Genomic DNA, 6,632 nt, shown 5'->3' with positions numbered 1-6,632 from the left:
TTCAAAGTCAGAGAGCCTCCTGTCTCTGCCTCTTTAGTACTGGCATTAAAGACGTGTCACCATGTCTGGCTTTTTTTTTTTTTTTTTTTTTTCCTCTTTTAAAATAAGTTAGTTTGTTGGAACTAGAGAGATGGCCCAGCAGTTAAGAAGAGCACAGGCTGCTTTTCCAGAGGACCCAGGTTTGCGCCCTGTAATTCTGGTTCCTGGGCATCCAACACTGTCTTCTAGTCTCTGAGAGCGCTAGGCATGGATAGAGTGCACAAATGTGTATACAGGCAAAATACTCATAACACATAAAAAAAAAAAAAAAAACTTTTAAAAAGTTAGCTTGAGCCTTTAATTTCAGCACACAGGAGGCAAAGGCAAGTGGATCTCTAGGTTTGAGGCCAGCCTGGTCTAGCCTGGTCTACAGGTTGAGTTCTAACAAAAAAAGTTAGTTTGCAAGCTGGGTGTTGTAGCATGAATTTTAATAGGTCTTATTAATAAAATCAAACCTGAGGCCAGTTATTGGGGTGATTGCTGGAAGATCAAAGAAACAGAACAAGCCACAGCTACCTCACCTTGCCAGTTCCTCAGCTGATCCTGTTTCCTCAGACTGGAAACCTCTCAAAAGCCATTCAAAAGCCTGAATGCTTAAACCAGCCAAATGCTTCTAGTTTCTGGTCTTCACACCTTATATATCTTTCTGGTTTTGCCATCACTCCCTGGGATTAAAGGCTCACTTCTTGGGACTAAAGGCATATGTCACCATGCCTGGCTATTTCCAATGTGGCCTTGAACTCACAGAGATCCAGAGGGATTTCTGTCTCTGGAATGTTAGGATTAAAGGTGTGTGTGCCACCATTTTCTAGCCTCTGTATCTAGTGGCTGTCTGTTCTCTGACCCCAGATAAGTTTATTAGGGTGCACAATATTTTGGGGAACACAATACCACCACAGGGTGTGGCACACACACCTTTAATTCCAGCACTCAGGATGCAGAGGCTGGTGGATCTCTGGGAGTTCAAGGTAAGCCTAGACTACATAGTTCCAGGACAGCCAGGGCTACACATAGAGAGACCCTGTCTTCAAATTACCAAAAGTTTGCACAAGTGGGTTAGTTTTTTTTTTTTTTTTTTTTAAGATTGATTTATTATGTATGTGAGTGCTCTGTCTTCCTGTATGTCTGTATGACAGAAGAGGGCATTAGGTCCCATTATAGATGGTTGTGAGCAGCCACCATGTGGTTGCTGGGAATTGAACTCAGGATCTCTAGAAGAGCAGCCAGTGCTCTTTCCTGCTGAGCCCTCCCTCCAGTCCAAGGGTGAAGTGTTTTGTAGACAAAGAAAGACTGTATCAGAATCACCTGTAGTCATCACTATCTTCCTTTTATTCTTTGGCGCTCTCCTCCTCATTCCCCCAGTCATCTTCTTTTTCCAGCCTTGATGGTGCCTTTTTGAAGCTGCCTTGGCCCTTCCTCTGTCTCTTCGTGTACAGTATTTTCTCTTTGTTTTCCCAGAGTTCATCAGCCTTCTGCTGACAAGCCGCGAAGGCAGGAAGGGTTTGTGTTAGCTCGCAGCCTTAGAGACACCGGCTCACCGAAGCAGAGGTGTGGAGAATCCGAACAGCTCACATCATGGTGGCCAGGAACCAGAAAAAAAGGGAATATAATAAGGACCCAGGGCATGATACAGCTCCCAGGGACCTAACTTCTTCAAGTAGGTTCCATCTCCTTTGAACATCTTCCAGTTATGTCATAACACCAAGACTCCATCATTTGGTCACATGATCCATTCATTTGGGTCATCTGGTCAGAACCTTCCTGACCTAATCATGGGTACACTCTACTGATATCTTAGCTTTTTCTCAAGCCGATCAAGTTGACAGTTAAGATTAACCATCACAGAACTGGAGAGATGGCTTAGTGGTTAAGAACACTTAGCTGCTTTTCCGGAGGACCCAGGTTCATCCCAGCACCCTTATGTCAACTTAAACTGTCTGTAACTTCAGTTCTTGGGGGTTCAGTGCCCTCTTTGGATCGCTGAGAGCACCAGGCATGCACGTGGTGCACAGACATGTGTACAGGTGAAACACTTACACACCTAAAATTTAAAAAGTAATTAAAACAACAAAATTAACCATTCTAAGCTCCTTCGGGTGTGTTGAGGAGCCTGGAGCTCAGTGGTACTCAACTTGTGGGTTGCGACCCCATTGGGGGATGAAATGACCCTTTCACAGGGGTTGCTTAAGACCATCTGCACATCAGGTATCTGCACTACAATTTATAACAGTAGCAAAATGACAGTTATGAAGTAGCAACGAAAATACTTTTATGGTTGGGGGTCACCTCGCATGAGGGGCTGTATAAAAGGGTCGGCAGCGTTAGGAAGGTCGAGAACGGCTGCTGCTGGGAACTTGTTATGAGATGCCGCTGGTGCTTGTCAGACCACACATGGCCTTGGCCTCCTGAGTTCTGGCATCAACTTCATTTCTGTTTCCTCTTGAGGAGGAATCTAGGTTTTCAGTCCTCTTTCATAATGGGCCTTTCCTTCTTGGCCATGTCTTCAAATTTCCATCTATAGCTTTATATACTTAGAAAGCCCAAGAAGCAGAACAGAGCCCCTGGCAGCAGACCCCGTGCCTCCTGCCAAGTCTGCGGAAACAGTGTGGAGGGTGACTTTTGGTTACGGATGGCGGCGGCCATGCCATCTGTCTCCAGCCTCATCTCTCCTGGCCTGTTTGCATTTTGCAAATGTAGCACAAAGTCCCTGTGCTTCATAAGTTTTGCACACGCCTCCCCTCTCCCTGGAGTGCTTCATCCAACAAACATCTGTCTCTTCAATGCCTTTCTCCTGATTAATATTCAGCAGGTCTCATCTTAAAAATTCATTTTCTCAGGGAGACTTTCCTGACTCCAGGCGTGTGTGCTGTGACTTAAAAGCATCATCATAATGTACAATGCTGAGCAAACCTATATTTAGTGTTTGTCCCTCCAAATAATAGGACTCTGATCAGCCCACTGTTTCATCTCTGCACCAAGGTAGTGTATTCACATTGAATGATGATGATTTAAAATGTAATATTATTTTATTATTATTATTGTGTATGCATATGTCATGGCACACATGTGGAGGCCAGAGGATGACTTTTTGTTGTTGCTGTTGTTTTTCAAGGCAAGGTTTCTCTGTGTAGCCTTGGCTCTCCTGGAACTCTCTCTGTAGACCAGGCTGGCCTTGAACTCACAGAGATCCACCTGCCTCTGCCTCCCAAGTGCTGGGATTAAAGGCGTGCGCCACCACTGCCCAGCAGTGCATTGTCTTATAAGGTGTCCTGCTTAGATTTTTTGTCAATTTGCCATAATCATAAGCCAGAATCATCTGGGAAGAGGGAACTTCAACTGAGAAAATGGGGACACTTTCATGATTAATGATTGATGTGAGAAGGCCCAGCCCACTGTGGGTTGCATCAACCCTGGGAAGGTGGTCCTGGGAATGTATAAAAAAGCAAACTGAACAAACCACAAGAACAAGCCAGGAAGCAGCACTCTCCCATGATCTCTGCTTCATTCCTGCCTTGAGTTCCTGCCTTGGCTTCCCTGCATGATGAACTGTAAACTCTAAGACAAACAAACCCTTCCTCCTAAGCTGCTTTGGTCATGGTCTTTATCATAGCAATCAAAATTTAACTAGGACATAAGAATATTAGACATAAAGGGAACTGTATTATAACCTCGTGTTGACTAATTGTATCTATAGTTACCTTTGTCCCAGACAAAGACACAGTCTACGATCCCGGGGCCAGGACATCAGCATTTTCTACTTTGGGAGCCACATTGCAACTCCTACCACTAGGTTGTTAGTGGTAAAGCTGGCCTCAGGACCCAAGTAGACTCAGGTATAGTCCTTTTTCATGATGCCCTTATATGAATTCCTGTTTCTGTAACACATGTGGGTTACATAGATAATGGTGAAATTATTAAGGCCACTCCACGTAGTTAAAAGGGAGGTTTATTTTATGGGGTAACTTACAAATGAAGGGATAGGTTGCAGGGTCTGGGAAAGGTATGGTGCAGTCTGGCGGTGTTCTCTGGAGAACTCTGCTCAGTCTACCTCCAGCGTCCAGGGTCCTGGAAGCAAGAGAAGCCTCTCCTCTTGATCCTGGGTCTTCAGGGTCCTCTTTCAGCCCCGCCTTGTAGGTGTGACCATTACCGAAACCTCAATGAGGGTTGGAACTTCCAGGCCAGGGCTGGAATGGCTACCCACTACACATACATGGTCATAACTCTGAATTCTAGCTGAGTTCCTGTAGGCAGAATATATATGTGTGTGTGTGTGTATATATATATATATATATATATATATATACACACACACACACACACACAAATATATATATGTGTATACACAAATATATATATTTGTGTGTGTGTCTTTTTGTTTTGATGAACTCTCACTGTGTAGCTCTGGCTGACCTGGAACTAGCTATAAAGACCAACTGACCTTGAATTCACAGAGATCTGCCTGCCAAGTGCTGAGAGTACAGTTTTCTTTATTTGTGCATGCGTCTGTGTGTGTAGCTGTGCATGCGTCTGTGTGTGTAGCTGTGCATGCATCTGTGTGTGTAGCTGTGCATGCGTCTGTGTGTGTAGCTGTGCATGCGTCTGTGTGTGTAGCTGTGCATGTGTCTCTGTGTGTAGCTGTGCCTGTGTCTGTGTGTGTAGCTGTACATGCATGTGTGTGCACATGTGTGCAGAGGCCAGAGAACAATCTAGAGTGTCATTCCTTAGGAACCATCCACCTTTATTTTAGGACAGGGTCTTTACTGACTTGGAACTTGTCAAACGGGCTAGACTAGCTGGCCAGTGAGTCTCAGCTTTACCTCACCAGTGCTGGAATTAGGAAAGCATGCTGCTGTGCTTGATTTTTGTTTTTTGTTTTTTCAAGACAGGGTTTCTCTGTGTAGTTTTTGGTGCCTGTCTTGGAACTCACTTGGTAGCCCAGGCTGGCCTCGAACTCAGAGATCCACCTGGCTCTGCCTCCCAAGCACTGGGATTAAAGGCATGCGCTACCACCACCCAGCTTGATTTTTGTTTTTAATGTGGATTCTGGGGGTCGGACTCAGACTTCACGCTTGTAAGGAAAACACTTTATAGACTGAGCTGTCTCTCTAACCCTATCGTTTTATTCTATTAACAGCTTTATTGTAGCATACTCAATACACAGTAAGCTGCACATATTTAAAATATATAGTTTGGTGGGTAGAAATTTTTATTGCTCTTGTGTTTGTGTGTGCATGTGCGCGTGTGCGCGTGTGTGCTGGAGGGTGTATGAAGGTGAACAGGAGGATCTCCTAAAAGGTTGCAAGAGGACACAGCTTTTTTTACTGTGCCTGCACCCAAAACCAGTCCAGGGCTGACCAACCCTATAATTCTTCATGTCCAGATCTATTGGGAATATGCTTGAATAGAAACCGTCTAAAACATTCTTCTTGAGACAGAGTCATTCTGTGTAGACCTAGTTGTCCTGGAGCTTGCTATGTAGACCAGGTTGGCCTTGAATTCAGAGATCTGCTGCCTCTGCCTCCTGAGTGCTGCGAGTAAAGGCGTGCGCCACCACTGCCCGACCCAAATCCTTTTCTTTTTTTAATTTATTTTTATTTTTTATTTTATTTATTTTTCTTTATTATTATGTGTTTTAAATTTTATACATCAGCCATGGGTTCCCCTGTCCTCCTCCCTCCCGCCCCCACCCCCGCCTTCTCCCCAGCCCTTCCCCTCCATTCCCATCTCCTCCAGGATCAAGGCACCCCTGGGGATTCATTTAAACCTGGTGGATTCAGTACAGGCAGGTCCTGTCACCTCCTTCCAGACTGAGCAAAGTGTCCCTGTGTAAGCCCAAGGTTTCAAACAGCCAGCTCATGCACTAAGGACAGGTCCAGGTCCCACAGACTGGGTGCCTCCCAAACAGATCAAGCTATCTCACTTATCCAGAGGGTCTGATCCAGCTGGGGGCTCCACAGCCTTTGGTTGTGCTTCCATTCATTTGGCTATTTGTCCCTCTGCTTTTTGCAGTCTTGGATTCAACAATTCATGCTCTTGTAGACCCTCCTCTTTCTTGACAGTTGAACACCTGGAGCTCCACCTGGGGCCTGGCTGAGGATCTCTGTGTCCACTTCTATCAGTTATTGGATGAGAATTCCAGCATGACAGTTAGGGTGTTTAGTTATCTGATCACCAGACTAGGTGAGATCAGGCTTTCTCTCGACCATAGCCAGCAGTCTACAGAGGATATATCATTGTGGATTTCTGGGGACCTCTCCAGCACTCTGCCTATTCCTGTTCTCATGTGGTCTTCATTTATCATGGTCTGTTATTCCTCATTCTCCCTTTCTGTTCTTGATCCAGCTGGGATCTCCTGCTCCCCTAAGCTTCCTTTCCCTCAAATCTTGCCCTTCATTACTCCCACTGTCATCCAGGTTGTTCATGTAGATCTCATCCATTTCTCTGTCATTGGGTGATCCTTGGGTCTTTCCTAGGGTCCCGTTTTCTAGGTAGCCTCCCTGGAGTTGTGTAGCAGTCTAGTCATCCCAAAACCTTTTCTTAAATCCCCATACCTCCTTTCTCTCCCATGCCTCCTATTCCCCTCCCAAAGCAAT

Source organism: Onychomys torridus, chromosome 16 (genome assembly GCF_903995425.1).
Source record: "Onychomys torridus chromosome 16, mOncTor1.1, whole genome shotgun sequence".
Lineage (NCBI taxonomy): Eukaryota > Metazoa > Chordata > Mammalia > Rodentia > Cricetidae > Onychomys > Onychomys torridus.
This window is presented reverse-complemented; position numbering follows the sequence as displayed.